General features: G+C 44.9%; 1 protein-coding gene across 4 annotated transcripts in view; it reads left to right on the top strand.

Moving 5' to 3' along the window:
- PDZD2 (PDZ domain containing 2) overlaps positions 1-17,481 on the top strand; it is a 366,979-nt gene that overhangs the window by 75,250 nt on the left and 274,248 nt on the right. For 3 of the 4 annotated variants that reach the window (XM_058716556.1, XM_058716576.1, XM_058716586.1), the window contains exon 2: positions 13,505-13,645. The exons of the other annotated variant lie outside the window; for it this stretch is intronic. The gene's annotated coding sequence lies outside the window, so the exon portion shown is untranslated. The remainder of the gene's footprint in view (positions 1-13,504; positions 13,646-17,481) is intronic. 4 annotated transcript variants of the gene reach the window in all.

The raw sequence follows: 17,481 nt of genomic DNA on the forward strand, positions 1-17,481 counted from the left end.
ATGAGGCAGACATTACTATTTGGCCCTACTTTTCTGATGAGGAAACTGAGGTTCAGAGAGGTTAATTGATCGGCCCTGTTCTGCCTGACTGTATGCACAAGCCTCATTCACTGTGGAGGACCACAGGCCTCGAGAACAGCAATGAAAATGGACATTTTTGGAACGTTAGATTGCAAGGTATGACATCTATGATGGATTTAGATCATGGGATTTTCCCCCAGATCATTTCGTTTCAGAGATCTGATGCTAATTTCCATATGTCTGCACATTCTGATAACAGAAGCTCCCTGCAGTAAGTGAAAATCGTGAGGCTCCTCAGACAGATTTTGGGGGCAGACGTGTGTCCTTGCTCAGGGGCACCTTTAATGCTGTCTGGGGTGTGTTGTGTGTGCTGGGCTTGTCAGCGTGGGGAGCGCAGCTGATAGCGGGCAGCTTCTGGAGGCTTTGGCGATGGATCCCGGGGAGAGGGCACAGGGCAGCACGGTTCTCCTCCCAGTCTTGTTCTGCGCTTTCTAAAAATACTCCTGACAAACAGCTAATGGGCATTTTGACCACACGGCTCTGAGCTGCCGCTGCCATTTGGAATGGGGCGTTTCTCTTTCAGACCTGCTCATCCTGATGTGTATATGATTGGGGTAGACCCGGCTGTGTCGTGTCCCGGAACTTTACCACGGCCTGCTCACAGGGGCCTTTAAAAAACAATAAAGACCCTTCTTCCCTCTTTTAGCAAGTGTTGTGTGTTCGTTTAACGAAGTGAAATGAGATGAAAGCTTCTTTGGCAAGAACCCAGCTGTAGCCATTGACCAAGTATTGTTTAGTGATATACAAGGCCAGGGGGCCCCATCTCTCCAGAAGAGACCTGGTTTCTGAAATTGAGGAAGACTAAGGGGACAGAAGTTTTTCAAAATTATATAATTGCTATGTAAATTGCCACAACCTTTTTGGAAAGCATGTTGACAATATGTAGATAGAGCCTCAAAGTGGGCCCCTGTCACCCTGTAATTACTTTTCTATAGATACCTTTTGAAGAACTAACTGGAAATAGGGTCAATTTTGTATTCATCGGAGCATCATTTAGGGTAGTAAAAAAAAAAAAAAAAAAAAAAGGGCCATAGCCTAAATTCCCGACAATAGAATTAGTAAAATAAATTATGGTGATCCATTTTCACAGGATTGCACAGTTATTTAAATGTCAGTCTTTGAAGAATTGTAATGATATGGTAAAATGTTTAAGATAAAGCAAGTGAAAATCCAAGCTTAAAAACTGCATATGGAGTGTGACCTCAATCAAGTACAAAATACTACAGGTATATGTGTGTGTGTGCACACACACACTTTGGGAAAGACTGAAGAAAGTGTCCAAAATTGTGGCTGTCTCTGGTGAGATTGTGGGTGACTTTATTCTCTTTGTGTATTTCTCTATTTTGTCCATTTTTGGACAATGAAACGGATTCGGTTAAGAGTCATGATTTTTTTTTCTTTTTTTTTTAAAGAAAGTTTCTTCCTGAAGGTTTTCTTACGGGTCTTGTACATAGGCGTCCATTGCTTCATAGTGAATTGGAACTGGGGCCTGCCTGTTGGGACAGCGGTGAGTTTTAGTCTGTGGAGGTAAACGAGAGGCTGGATGTAAGTGAAATCAAAGAGAAAACTGAACTTGCAATCAGAATAGTCAAGTTCTCACCCTGACTTTTCTCTCTTATGAGCTGAGAGCCCTGGGGAAACCATTAGGTATTCCCAAGTCCTCTCCTCATCAGGGTCTCTTCAGAAGGGGTGGATCTGCCCGTGCCAGTTCTAGGCAAGGCTTTGAACCACTCCCATGCTTGTGTGGATGTTTCCATGGTGTTTGTTCTTCTTTGCAGTGTTTCGTTCTCATTCTTGTGCTGTCTCCAACGCTCCCCCCAAGGATAACTGCTCTGTGGAAAGGATCTAGTTCATTCTTTCAAACCCGTATTTATTAAATGCAAGGAGCATTGACTGGTAAATACTTAACCCATGGCCCTGCCTATGGATGGTTACGTTTTCATGAGGAAGGGGAACAACTGTAAATCAAAGGATGGCTGTCTCTCCAGCAAACTGTGGAGTGGGGCTCTCTGACCCGTGTGGTGGAGCTCAAGGGAGGTCGGCTTTGTTCCATGTTGAGTCTTGGCCCTCTGCCTGTGAACAGGTATGTTTGTGGGGAGGACATGCATCCTCTCTAGGCCTTCATGGATTCTTCATGCATGTAGCAGAAATAATAATACTTCCTTTAAGGAATATTGTGAAAAGTAAAAACACACAAGTGAAATGGACAAAGTGCAAGGCAGAGGTTGCCCACTAGAAGGGCATGGGCTGAAACTCATTGCAGATGGTTTTGTTGGGTTTGCTGAGTGGTTAGTTTTTATTTTTTAAAGATTGAACTTATCTGTACTTAAAGAGATTTTATGGGACTCCTGGGTGGCTCAGTTGGTTAAGCATCAGACTCTTGATCTTGGCTCAGGTCATGGTCTCACAGTTCATGAGTTTGAGTCCCATGTCGGGATAGTGTGGAGCCTGCTTGGTATTCTCTCTCTCCCTCTCTATATGCCCCTCCCCCACTCATGCTCGCTCACTCTCTCTCTCTCTTATTCAATACATAAACTTTACAAAAAAATCAAGAGATTTCACATTTTGGAGTGTGGATTTTTTTGTTTTTATTGGCTGTGCCCTGGAAGTCTGGCACCAGTCTGCTGGAGCTCACTGGTAGCTGTTCACTGTCACAGGAGCCCATGCCTCAGCAGCCACCATGTGCCAGCCATACTTCCATCCCTCCATAGCAGGAGGGGGGAGTAATGTTGCAGGACTGGGGGTTTTGAAGGCAGAATGTCCTACCCTGAGTCTCTGCTCTACCATTTGCTGGTTATGTGTCTTTGGCCACCTGGTAAACTTGCACAGCCTCAACTTTCTGGGGCCTCTCTTTCTTCATCTAAGTGGGATAATACTTGTATCTTCTTCGAGGATTGTGGCAAGGACTAAGTGAAAAAATGCATGTGAAACACTCAGAACAATGCATGGTGCACAGAGATGCTTGATGAGGTTTACCTGCTTGGTCTCTGAAGGCATTTGACTTATCAACTTCTGCTGGAAGATGTGAACCAAATAATATTGTGTCTATTACTTATCTACCTATCTATCCATCCTGTAATTTCTGTGCTATATGTTATTTTGTAGTTCTGCATGAAAAAGTAGGATTCTAAATAAATTTAAAACCTCTTCTAAATATTCTTTTAGGTTACCTAGTCTATCCTTCCTTTTGGAGGATGTTATCTGCTCTCTTTTCACGTTGGTGAGTTTTGCCATGCCATCCATTGATCTTGACCTCCTGTGAGTCTACATAACATGCTTTCATGCTTGATTTTATTCTATTGCTAGTTGTTGCCTGTCTTTTATCTTTAACCAGAGTATGAATTCTGTCATATTTTTCTGTTCCTGTATCCTGCATAATACCTAGCATAATAAATTGCTCACGGAATGCATGGCTGAAGTTATTGCTAGGAAAAGGTGAATAGCTCTTCTGAAGGCAGGCCTAGTGGCATCCAGGTTCTTACAGGACAAATTTTTCATTGTAACAACATTACCTGTCCCTTCATTCTTCCGTCTGTCTATCCTCAGCAAGCACTTGTAGAGTGCCCACTCTGTCAGATTCTCAGCTGGGAGATTGATGCCTCAGATACTGAGGAAATGAAGGAAACATGCCTCATGGAAGAACATAAAAGACCAGGCATCCATGATGTGAAGTTTGCTAACCCAGACAATGACTTCTCATTCTGAGACGCTAGTGGGTAAGAGAATATAATCAATATTTCCAGGCTCAAGTGACATCAAATGTGTAGTTTTTCTGTCCTAGTCTTTTTTTCCCCTTGATTGTGCCTATTTTGTAACCACAGGCGCAAGCAACTTCTTACGTCTGTTGTAACAGCATTCATTATACACAGCTGACCTCCAAAGTCCATGAAACTGGGTTTGTCTGGAACTTTCTGAGGTAGTTACTTTCTTTTCTTTTTTTCCTTTCTTTCTTTCTTTCTTTCTTTCTTTCTTTCTTTCTTTCTTTCTTTCTTTTTCCTGTCTTTATTAATTTCTTTCTTTCTTTCTTTCTTTCTTTCTTTCTTTCTTTCTTTCTTTCTTGGTAGTTACTTTCTAAAGAATTTATAGGTGGAATTTTTTTTTCTTCCCACAATTGAACCACAAAGCATGGACCTTTTGAGGGCTATGACTTGGTTTTTGGCTTCACCTTGCTCTAAAGTGGTTTCCATTTCTAAGTCACACTCATGTACTGAAAATTATATCAGTTCCTTGAGATTTGGACAGAATTGTTAGTTTGGGTCTTTTAAAATCAGGGTGGGACATGCCTCACCCATGTTTACTGGCCATTAACAGGAGGGTCAAGAGTGGGCCTGCCACATCCTCATTAGCCAAAAAGTCCTTTCTGTCACAGTTGGTGTCCAAGAGAGGGTCTTAATTCACTTTAAAAATAAAAAGGAAAGAAAATTACTTGCTTAAAGAGTACCTTTTGATATTCTTATCATTTGAATGAGTCATATCTTTTTTCTTTTGACATTTATTCTCTTTGGTATTATCATGATGCTAATTCTAAAAAAGGAGAGAGATATTTTCCCTTTATAGTTTGAACAGGAAAGAATCTTATTGTAAAAAATACTGTATTCTCTTTTTCCTTTCTTTGTGTGTATAATTATTGAGGCTAGGGATATATTCAAATTATTTCAGAGGGTTTTAGTGAACTTACTAAAATTTTAATGTGCTAAAAAATTCTACTCTTGGTAGGCTAAGAAGTTCTGTGTTAGTGTGGGTCACTTCTTTCTTTCTTTTTTTTTTAAAGTTTATTTATTTACTTTTGAGAGAGAGAGGGAGAGGGAGAGAGAGCAAAAGCAGGGGAGGGGCAGAGAGAGAGAGAGAGAGAGAGAGAGAGAGAATCTGAAGCAGGCTCCAGACTCTGAGTTGTCAGCTCAGAGCCTGACATGGGGCTCAAAACCACTAACCGTGAGATCATGACCTGAGCCAAAGTAGGATGCTTAACTGACTGAGCCACCCAGGCACCCCTCCTGTGGGTCACTTCTGTCCCTCGCCCCCTCTGTGCCTGGGGTACTCCCAAGTCTGCCTGTCAGGCTTTACAAGGTCACTGGAGAGAGGGGAAGGAGCACTCTGGGTAAGCTCATTGATTGCCCTTGTCCCCACCTTCATAATTCAAATGAACAAACAGATATTAGTGTCCCATGGATGCCCATTGCCTTTCGTCTCTCTAGTACTTGTGCTCAGTATCATTTTTAATGTTTTGTTTTAAAGTAAAATTTTCATATTAACAAAGAAATTTGTGTTATTTTAGAAAAATCAGAACATATGAATAGACCAAAAGGGGAATAAAGGACAGTAATCTCACTTGCAAATAAAATCTGTGTGTTTATGCATGCATGCATGCATGCATGTGTGTGTGGCAAGAGAGAGATAAAGATGGAGATAGAGATAGAAACAGAGAGAACTAGACTTTAATCTCTGCCTGTTCGGTTCACTGTTATCCTTCCAGCATCTAGAATAGTGCTTGATACACAGTAGGTGCTCAATAAATATTTGCAGAAGGAAAATAAATGGATTCAGTGGACCTGCAAAGTCTCCCTCCTCTAGAAAGTTCTTACACACCACCTGGAGAGACCTCCTTTTTCAGGTCTCACTAAACATACAGTCAAAACCACCTTCAATCACTTTTTCACTGTGCATACCTACCTCTTACTTCTACACACTGCCACGCTCATTGGAGTCTTGTCCATTCCTGGAGAAGTGTGCCATTAGCCTTTTAGTGTTTGTGTTTTAGTACCTTTACTCTCTTTGGAGAAAATGAGTTCTTTGTAATATCAATTTTTTTCTGTTTCAAGTTAGACTTTTGTTCCCATGTCCTATCTTAGTGAAAATTTTCATTTTCTGGTGTAATGTTCATTGTGTACTTTTGTAGGAAGGTGTTCCCTAACCCATGTAAATGATTTTTTTTTTTTTTTTACTATCAAGAACTAGACAGTCTGTTCTAGGAAACTGCATGTTAAATTTCAGCAGAATTTGTCTGAATTGTGCCTTTTACCATTGCCAAAATCTGGGAGGGAAAAAAAAATAAAACAAAAACTAGTGAAATTTGATCCATAAAGCCAAGTGGAGGGCCTAGCATTATAGCAAGCCACTGCATAGATTGTCCTTTAGAGCAACATAAAGTGACCAAATATGGGCTCAAAATAGAACTATGGGGCTCTAGCTGGTTTGGACTGCTTGGAAGTCAGGGACCTTTGGTTACATTCTGGGCATCCTGGGTAGGAGTCATTGCCAATCCTCAAAGAAATAAGAGAGTAGTATTGGCTTTGGCTAAGACAAATGCCTAGGTGCAGCTGGGACAAGGCCCTATGGCTTTGTATTCATGGTCTCAGGAAGCTGAAACTCTTATATGAGTGGCTTCCTAAACAGATGAGATATTGGCCAGCAAAGACAAATCAGTATCAACTTATCAGTCAACTCATTTTCTTGGCTGTCTAGAAGGTTGTCTTAAGAAGATTTTATGGCTTTCTCTCGGATCAGTGGGAAAGAGAGCTCTTTGTGGTCCATTAACAATGTCTGTCAAGGGGATGGTAATAGGAATGGGACAGGTGGGCTGGCTGTTTGCCATCCTTGGCAGAGAAAGTAATTGTGCTCAAAAATGTTATTTTAAATTATCACCCTTGGAGAAATAAGTTTTAAAGGGCCCTGTGACAGGATGACCATATGTTTGTTTTGTTTTGTTTTGTTTTGTTTATCAAATTAGGATACTTTTGAGAGCGAAAGGGAGTGCTATTACCCTAGGAGTAAACTAGGACCTATGACACTTTGTTCATTGCAGATAACCCTCAAATGGAAAGATATTCCCTCCTGTATGTACTCACCCTGAATTTCAGGGGCTACTTGAGCAAGATCTCCCTTTCTACTGTGCTCTGTGCTATTTCCAGGGAGCCCTTAGATTAGGGTGTGTTTGTCTGAACTCTCCAACCTGACAAAGAGTCCTACCTCAACACACTTGGTGTGCAGAGGGGCTCACAGTGAGAGCTCCACAGCTTGGTGACTTTTCTGGTGATGCTGGCAGACTTCTAGGGCATGTTCAATGCTGGCTTCTGCTCCCCCTGATGGCAGAACCACCAAATCCATCTCCCAGGGTTGCCTTCCCACTCCCTGTGGTGTGAATAGCAATGCAACCCAAAAACTCAGCCCCAGAAGCCTGCGCCAAAGACATGCTGGCCATCATTCCATACCCCAGAGCTGAGTGTTCACACCACAGCCTGCATGCCATGAATGAATGATGGTAGAAGTCTGTTTACTGAGCATGAGAGAGTTGGGATTCCTTAGGTATGTTACTTTTTTTCTTTATCAACAGTCTAGATCTTTTATTCCCAAGAAGGCCTCCCCTTCCTTAAGATTTCCATGAATAAATTTAGGTGGTGGGGGTCTGAATTTCAAATGATGCAGTGGGTGGCTGATTCTTGACTGCAGAGATTCCTTCTGGAAATGGCTGGTCAGCTCTATTCGTGGTAAGCTGGTTGACTTTGCTCAGACAAGCCACCTGGGAGAGCTAGGCCCATTTCCCAGAGTGAGAATCAAGCTTTTGATCAGACAAGTAAGGTCCTTGTCCTGCCACAACATCTTCATTTTTTTGCTTTGTTGCTGTTGTTTAGTTGCCAATATGACCTGAGTCAGAAGACTGGGATTTTAAACCTGACTTTGTCACAAATGATCTGTGTGACTGTGGACACATCACTTCCCCTCCCCCACCCCTTTCTTCCTCTGTGAAATGGACGGTGGACCAGATCAATGGCCATCAAACTGTTGTAGACATGGTTCCCCGTTTTCAAAACATAACATATATTCCTAACATAGAGAACCAAAACTGCTCTGATTGAAGCCAAAATAAAGCCCAGAGTGCACAGGGCTTATGGCTCTTTCCCTTACTCCTGGCCTTGACCCTGGGGATGCTCTTCACAGGGGGCTGTGGGTCTTTCTGACTCCTCCTGGCAGGAGAATCTGTGATGTTTCTCTCCTGTTGCCTGCCTTCTGGCCATCTTTCTGGGTACACTGTTCCCTGCTTGTAGGCATCCCTGGCAGGGGGTGGGTGGGGAAATTAAAAGGAGATGAAATTTAAATCTCTCCCCTTTGCTGCTCGTCAGCAGTTCTGATGACACGCTTGGTTAGGGTAGAGGTTGAAACCATAGACTTAAAGGTTTTAGGTTATCTGTGCATTGCAATTCTAGGTTTTACGTTATCTGTGCATGTAATTCCAGCGCCGCTGGGCTCTCTGCTCCAGGAATGTCTGCTGTGGGTTGCCTGTCCTATTCTGTGTCTCTCTCCAGCACTGCCTCTAAGACAGTGGTGCTCAGGCCTGGAATAGCATTTAGAATAACCCTGATCTTGGGAGGCACCAGCCCCTCAGCACTTAATGCAGTCCTAAGCAAGCAAGGTAGAAGTGACTTTGTTGACTCTATTGTATACAGGACCCTTCATTTATATTCTCTCTCTCTTTTTTAGGTTTGTTTATTTATTTTGAGAGGGACAGAGAGAAAGGGTGAGAGAGAATCACACACAGACTCTGTGCTGCCAGCATGGAGCCTGACACAGGGCTCAAACCCATGAACTGTGAGATCGTGACCTGAACCTAAACCAAGAGTCAGATGCTTAACTGACCGAGCTACCCAGGCACCTCAATTTATTTTCTCTTTTTAACTCCTCCCACAACTCTGTGAGGTGGGGTTTACTGTTTTTTAGCTGTTCAGTTTTTCAGCTTTTCTGGCTCCTGGTGGAAATGAATACACCTTGAGTAGCAGGAGTGATGTTTTCTCCCTTGGCTTAGATCAGTGACACCGAGTAGGTCCACTTATGTTTGTTTCTTTTCCATGAGTAGAATAGGTGAGTGGATGAGAAAACGAAGCTCAGAGGGGTCTATCTCTGAGCTCTATCTCAATCATGTCTGGCTGATTCAAGAATAAAGAAGGCGACAGTGTGATTCCAACGTCATCATTTTGCTGCTCCCTGCATTCCTTTGAGTGTCCCTGGATTGCCCCACGGGCTTTCTCCACCCTCAGGATTCCCCAGACTTGGCTCCCGGGTTCCCCTTCTGGCAGAGGTTCTCAGCTGCATAAGAGTATAAGACTTACTTAGAAAATTGGCATCCTGCTCTGATGTCGTTTATCTTTAGGATTACAGGATTCTCAGCAGAGTGGTTCCCAAACCTGTTAGAGGTACAGGACCTGGATCAAGATTTCTGGAGATGGAGTGCTGTCCAGCAGGTGATTTTTATTTTTTATTTTATTTTATTTTTTTTAAATTTTTTTTTCAATGTTTTTTATTTATTTTTGGGACAGAGAGACACAGAGCATGAACGGGGGAGGGGCAGAGAGAGAGGGAGACACAGAATTGGAAACAGGCTCCAGGCTCCGAGCTGTCAGCACAGAGCCCGATGCGGGGCTCGAACTCACAGACGCGAGATCGTGACCTGGCTGAAGTCGGCCGCTTAACCGACTGTGCCACCCAGGCGCCCCCAGCAGGTGATTTTTAAAGCGACCGGCTCTTGGAAACCATGGCAGCTGGTCCTGCTCTTCCTTTGCAGCTTCATCTTTGGCTGAAAGCCGCCCCCCTCCCCCGCCCCACCCTGGAACTGACCATTAGGCTCACCTGGGCCAGTTTGCCCTCTCCAGCCCCTGTTACCCCAGATCCCACTTCTATACTCCAGCCCCTGCTACCCTAGATCCCACCTCTATACTTTGGGTCATGGCTTTTCTCCCACCTGAAAAAGCCTTTGCTCCTGTCTGCCTTTATCTCTATTGCAGGTGGGCAGGTGGCCCTTGGAGCCCAGCTCATCCCCACTTTGCCTCCCTCGGTTCAACCATTTCCTCCTTTTCTGAACTCTGCTGGCTCATGTGGGCAGGGCCCAACAGATTCGCCCCTAATTCTGTCATTCAGCAAATAGTGAGCAGTTGTGATGTGCCAAACACTTGTCCATATGCAGGGGACACTACAGTGGACAAAGTAGACAAAGACCCTATCCCCATGGTCGCTGGCCCTGGTGTGTTGCTAGCCCTAGTGGTTGCTGGGCACGTGGGAGGCACTCGGTAAATATCTGAATGACCATGGCTGGAGTGAAGAGAGAGAGTAGGGTGGCAGATGAGGGGAAGAGGTGGTCAGGGGTAAGGTTATGCAGCCCTTGGAAAGCTCTGTGATGACTTCAGATTCTATTCCAAGTATAATGGGATGCTATTTGGTGCGCTGAGTAGAAGAGTGGAATGATAAACCTGACCTTCCCTCCCGTGTGGGGAATCAACTCTAGGGGATTAGGGCAGAAGCAAGGAGACCAGTGGGGAGGCTCTCACAGCAGTCCAGATCTAGGGTACTTGGGCTGAGATGATGACATTGGTGCTGAGAATGAGAAGAGTTTAGACTCAGGATGCATTCTGAGAGCAGAGACTGTGGGTTTTGAGGATGGATGCGATGGGAAATCAAATCTGAATTCCAAGGCTTTTTACATAAGCAACTGGCTAGACAGATGATACTAAACCCACATGGCTACTAATTTTCTGCTTGTCAGTTTCCTTTTGATGAAGGCAGGGACCCTGCCACATACAGGGGCATCCCCCAGCAGGGGCCTGGGTCCCAGTTGGTGCTGTGCTAAATAACAGCCTCCACCAGCAGCTAGCACTGCCAATTGGTAATATAGAGCCTGAACCCCATTCTGTGGCATCAGCATCTGTGGGGGTGGTTTGGGTGTTCCTGTTGCAAAAGACTGTGAGGGTGGCCCCTCTGCATCATTCATTTGTCATCGGGGAGTTAAGATCCCACCTCTGTCTCTGCAGGAGTTGGGCTAAGGGAGGAGGTGGGAACAGAACCCAGAAGTTGAACAACCCAACTCCTCTCTTTCCAAGTTTATACACATTTGGGGGAGGGTTACTCCTTGTTCCCTATACACTCCTGGTGCCTGGAGCCTTTGCAAATGCTCACCTTGTGCTTGCTGATCTCTCTTGCTTTCCTTCTTCACTTTTCAAAATACCACCCTTCCTGGAAGCCCATTCCAAATGCTGTTTCTTCCATGTAGCTCTTCCTGAAGTCCCAGCCAGATGTGGTTTCTGCCTCTTCTGAACCCCATAGTGGTTTATGCCTTTCTCATGACATCATATTCTCCAGGGTTTTGCCCAGTCTTTTGAGCTGGAATGCCCACAGTGAAGTGATGGGCCTTAATTATCTTTGAGTCCCTCCCCCAAGGCCCAGTGCGGTCTCTTGAACCCAGTAGACACTTGATAAATATCATTCAAATTGAAACTGACTTTCTTTATGACCGATAGTTTCAGCAGCTGCAGAATACTTGTCTTCTGAAGGAGATTTGGGATAGGAATCAATCAAATATCTAAGATATGTCAGATGGAGAACACAAATAAATGAAGTGGGACAAGTGGAAGAAAATTTTTGATAGAGATGCCATTGTAAGGATGATTCCACTCTTTTGTAACCCTTTATGAGATGATAGGATGCACAGGTTCTGTGTCAGAAGGCAGTGGATGGTTCTAGATTGTCATTGCCACAGCGTTCTTGGATAGTCTGATTTGTCAAGAGAAGCTGCAAGTCCAGGCTTTTTACATGGAGAATCCTAATTTCTAGATGTTAGCCAGTGATTCCTCCCACCACCACCCGCCCCCCTCCAGCCAGCACTGTAGAGAGAGCCTGGCTGCTAGCTCAGGACGTCTGATTTACACGTCAGGCTTTCCCCCTCTGAGTGAAGTAAGTAAATTTATTTTGAGGGGCGCCTGGGTGGCTGGTCGGTTGAGTGTCCGACTTCGGCTCAGGTCATGATCTCACGGTCTGTGGGTTCGAGCCCCGCGTCGGGCTCTGTGCTGACAGCTCAGAGCCTGGAGCCTGTTTCAGATTCTGTGTCTCCCTCTCTCTGTGACCCTCCCCCATTCATGCTCTGTCTCTCTCTGTCTCAAAAATAAACGTTAAAAAAAATTAAAAAAAAAAAAGTAAATTTATTTTGAAATCTCCAGGAAATCTAGCTGCTGTTTGGTAAAAGGAGGATGTTTGCATTTTGTTTTTATTCTCTAGCATTTGCTTTCCATTGTTCTGCTTCTCTCTGAGTGGGAACCCCAGGGTTATGATTATTAATTTGTGCTTGAATCCCAGCTTCATGTGGCATAAGCGCCTCTGTAGCTTGCCTTGAACTCTGTGTAACGGGCTTTTTATTTTTCTCCAGGAGTGGTTTAAATGGAGGCTGCAGTCTTCTGCAAAGCGTAATTGGTTTTAAATTGTAGGTTTAATAATAATGATGCTGGGCTTAATGCAGTACCTTTCAGCCTCTGCTGGCTGCCCTTGGCAACCAGTCACTCATCGACCTGCATGCTGTCCTCAGGAGGGGACAGCTGTTAGGGACTTGAGCCCCCCCCCCCCCCCCACTCTGCCCCATCCTGATATGGACCACAGGGATGAGGGGCTCCAATGTCCCCTGAAGCCATGGGCCACTGGAGGAAAGGGAGGCCTAGGGACATCCCTTTGTGCCAAGCCTGGGGGCTCCGAGGCTGGACTTTCAAGGCTCTAGGATGTGGTTGTTTTTTTGTTTTTTTTTTTGTTTTTTTTTTCTGTTCTCTTTCTTCACCTTTGGGTCGCCCAGCAGCTCATTAGTAATTCTATTGGAAGAAGAGCAGAGGAACTCAAATTCCACAATTCGGCTTCTGTATGGATGGTTTAATTGGGAGGCTGTGTTAACTTAATTGGTTATCATCAGGCTTCTGCCTTCTTTCTGTATTTTAAGTAACTTGTTCTCATTTTCTCTTACCATGGCCAATAGCGCATGCCTTTAAAAAATTAAATCTTGTACTTTGGTCTCTCCAAGTGAAAAGAGCTCTGGTTCAGCAGTCAGAGAGCCTGGATTCTGATTATGACTCTTTCTGGAATGATCTGAAGAGACTTAAATGGGATACTTACCTCTCCTGGCCTCATTTCCACACTGGATAGATGAGTAGGTTAAATTACAAAATCGCTAGTCTCTTCCAGTGTTTGCAGTGGATGACTTAAGTGTTTCTGTGAAATGACACCAAACTCCTCCTTGAACAACATTTGGAGTGTTTCAAAAGTCAATAAAAATACCAATCTACATATGTTATACAACAGACTAACTGAGGCTTGGACAAGTGAGGGCTTGTTCAGCAAAAACTCAGCATTATGTTATAAAAAGCGCAGAGAAGGATGTTGGTGTTGTGTGATGTGGGGCATCCTGCTTGAAAATTACAGGCAGTGCAGTCAATGACAGGGTAGCGGCATCCACAGCCGCCCTTGGGAGGTTTCCCAGGCTCCACCCTCTGGACAAACCACAGACGTTCAGAACCTGTGGTCTAGTTCATCATCCATGACAAGCAACAACTCCTTATTTGTGTTGGGTTATGAACTGCCTCGTTTCGACTACCGTTTCTGGATGTTTTTGTTTTTGTTTTCATTGTAGATGGGAGCAAATTATGACATGAGAAGAATGAGTTGGGGTAGAAACGGAAATATTAAGCCTGAAGAAGTTTCTTTGGACTGGAAGTCTACAATGGCCGTTTGACCAGCCTTTTGGAGGAAGTGGTGCTCGCGGAGTTTGAAGGTAGCAAACATAGGATACCCTGTTTTGTGCAAATGCCGCCTACAATGAAGCTGATCAGACAGCTGCATTCTGTTTCCCTCTTTCCTCTTATGAGCACTCTTGGCTCCTGAAGGCACCAAGTGCATGCATCACTAGACTTTAGATGTTTCTCTCTCTCTCTCTCTCTCTCTCTCTCTCTCTCTCTCTCTCTCTCTTGTTAACCTCTAGGCGATGTGTTGTGTATTTTGCAGGGGAAAATGGACAACGGAAGTTAACAGATTTTATTCCCTCAGTGTAAACCTTCTTAAAAAGGACTGAACCTAATGTGAATGATAGCTTCTTTGGGAAGGGAAGCTGTGCCCCCCCGCCCCTTTCCAGAAACAATTTGCCAATCTCTCTGTGAAATGGAGTAGCGGCTTCTGAGTGGCAGTTATTAGCAGTGGATAAGATAGCCTGAGCGGTCTGTGCAGTGAGGGAGGAGAGGGGGAAGACAGGCAGAACAGGCAGGAATACCCACTGCTCTTTAAGAATTCAAAGTGTCAGGGCACTTGGGAGGCTCAGTCACTTCAGTGTCTGACTCTTGGTTTTGGCTCTGGTCATGATTTCATGGTTTGTGGGTTCAAGCCCTGCATAGGACTCGATACTGACAGCCTGGAGCCTGCTTGGGATTCTCTCTGCCTCTCTCTCACTGACCCTCCTCAGCTCACTCACTCTCTCTCTCTCTCTCTCTCTTTCTCACTCAAAATAAATAATAAGTAAACTTAAAAAAAAAAATAATTTGAAGTGGCCATATACAACTGCCCATTTGGACTCCTTTTCTGAGAATTAGGGCCAAAATTTGGGGGCCTAGGTATTAGCTACAGAAGACTGTTGTCTCCATGCTTCTTAAAAAGATTACTTAAAAAGGCTTTAGGGGTGCCTGGGTGGCTCAGTTGGTTAAGCATCCAACTTGGCTCAGGTCATGATCTCACGGTTGGTGGATTCGAGCCCCACGTCAGGCTCTGTGCTGACAACTCAGAACCTGGAACCTGCTTTCGATTCTGTGTCTCCCTCTCTCTTTGCCCCTCCCCCACCTGCACACTCGCACACACTGTCTCTCAAAAATAAACAAACATTAAAAAAAAATAAAGCCTTGAGTATCAAAATGCTGGCCTCTCATGTGTTAATGACTATGATTTAGACCTCATAGGAATGGGACAGAGAAGAGTTGTGATGGGGAAAGACAAGGCCAGCAATAAAGGAGATAGTGCAGGTCAAGCACTCTGGGGATAGGCGGTCGGGTGTTTTCGGGACCTGGTGTGCATCTGCATGTGTCTGTGCAGAGCTCGAGGTCACATGCTTTCTACCACTGACATAAGACACCTTTGAGAATGAGAACATTTCAGAATTTTTCTAAAGACCGGTTGTACACACTGAGAAAGGCTGTCAGCTCTCTGAGAGTAAGGACTGTTCCAGCTCGTTCATCACCACATCCCCAGCAACTACCCACCAATTTTATTATTTGTTACTATTTGGTGGATAATTAAGTAAAATGAAGAGAGAGAGGGGAGCTTGGGAAGACCTCACACTGGTGCTGACCAGCCATTCCCTCAGGGCCCACACGGGGTCCTGTGGCTGCTGCATGGCTTGTGGGGACACCTAGTGCTTGGTGGAGTAACATCTTCTTTGGATGCTTAAAGCATAAAAACAGTGAAGCATAAAAATAGTTTATTGGATGGTGGCACCTGCGTGACTCAGTCGGTTGAGCATTTGACTCTTGATTTCAGCTCAGGTCATGATCCCAGGGTTATGGAACTGAGCCCCACGTTGGGCTCTGCACTGAGTGTGGAGCCTAATTGGGATTCTCTCTTGCACTCTCTTTCTGTCTCTCTTTGCCCCTCTTTCTCGCTCATGCTCGCTCGCTCTCTCTCAAAAATAATAAAATAAGGGTGCCTGGGTGGCTCAATCATTTGAAGATTTGACTCTTGATTTTGGCTCAGGTCATGATCTCAAGCCCTGTTGCTGGATTCATCCTGCTTGGGATTTTCTCTCTGCCCCTCCCCTGCTTGTGTGTGCCCTCTCTCTTGCTCTCAAATAAAGTTTACACTAAAAAAATAATAATAAAATAAAATAAAATAAATTTAAAGACAGTAATAATAATTTATTTGATAAAAGAATTTAAGTATATCAGGCACCCCAAGGAGTCAATGGGAGATCAAGACAAGAGAAGAGGAGTCTGGGTGGACTGTGGGATGACAGCCAGGGTCTTTCACAGGGATGATCTAGGGGACACCAGTCTGGCCTAGCACCCGTGGCCCTGCCACACACCCCTGGATGTCCTCTTGCTGCTTCTGGCCTCTCAGTGCTGCCCACCTGCTGAGAGCTAGCTAAACTACTCATCTGTGCATCCTTCCTGAAGATCCACAGCCCAGGGTGAGAACACCCATACCTCTGCTGGCTTGTGACCTTGGTCCTGGCTGTCCTCACTATAGGCTGGTGGGAGGTGGGGCACTGCTTTCCACATGGGGGAGTCACTCCTTCCAAGTCAGTGAAGCACGACTGCCAGGCTGGGTGGCTGAGGAAAAGACACAGCGTCCCCCAGGAGCAAGAGTTAGAAGGACCCTCAATTCAATGAGTAATCCAGTTAATTAAGCAAATATAAAGAAAGGGGGGAAAAGCACCACCGAGTATGTACATCTTAGAATTTTATTTCATATCAAGTCAGCGTCATCAAGAGCCAACACGTTGCAATGTATTAAGAATATGTTAATGGTGGTTCCCAGAGGCTAACAGCTTATTGGCTGATGGGACACTCAGCACACACTTGAGGACAAGTCTCAAAGGGGAAGAGAATGCTCAAGGTGGTTTTGCTATCAGTTGAATCCAACTGGAACATCAGAGCGAGTGTGTGTAGGCTGTGATTCACCGCCTAGGAGGCCAGCTCTGACTCGGCTCCTCCCCTTCCCTACCAGCTGCACTGGGCTGTTGTCCTGTGGGCCCCGCGTCAGAAGGAGTCAGCTGGGCCCTGTCAGCCCAACCTCATGCCTATAAAGTGCTCCAGCTCCTGAGGTGAATTCACTCTTGTTTTTATTACTCTGTTAATTCCAGCTCCTGTCTGTCCGTCTAACTCATTCCACGTGTCTGGTCCCTTCTGCCCACAGCGGTTACTGTGCAGGCCAGGGGCTCGTCAGTTTTGTGAGTCTTTTTTTTTTTTTTCTCATTTTTTCTTTTTAACATTTATTTATTTTTGAGAGACAGAGAGAGACAGAGCATGAGCAGGGGAGGGGCAGAGAGAGGGGGAGACACAGAATCCAAAGCAAGCTCCAGGCTCTGAGCTGTCAGCACAGAGCCCAACGCAGGGCTTGCACTTGGGAACCACGAGATCATGACCTGAGCCGAGGTCGGACACTTAACCGACTGAGTCACCCAGGTGCCCCAGTTTTGTGAGTCTTGTCTGTCATTCTGCTGGCAGCTCTGTCCAGGAGCCCTTTGAGTTCTCAGGTGCCTTTCAAGAGGTGCCTCTTCTGCTCCTGACCACACTGGATTCTAAACTTTTTGAGGACCTAGACCTTGACCCGTTTGTATTTTTTTTTAATTTTTTTAACATTTATTTATTATTGAGAGACAGAGAGACACAGAGCATGAGCAGGGGAGGGACAGAGAGAGAGGGAGACACAGAATCTGAAGCAGACTCCAGGCTCTGAGTTGTCAGCACAGAGCCCGACGTGGGCTTGAATTCACAAACTGTGAGATCACGACCTGAGCTGAAGTCGGTCGCTTAACCAACTGAGCCACCCAGGTGTTCCCACCCGCTTGTATTTTTTAAAATTTATTTTTATTGAAGTATAAGTGACATACAATATATATATTAATTTCAG

The sequence above is a fragment of the Neofelis nebulosa genome, chromosome 1 (genome assembly GCF_028018385.1).
Source record: "Neofelis nebulosa isolate mNeoNeb1 chromosome 1, mNeoNeb1.pri, whole genome shotgun sequence".
NCBI lineage: Eukaryota > Metazoa > Chordata > Mammalia > Carnivora > Felidae > Neofelis > Neofelis nebulosa.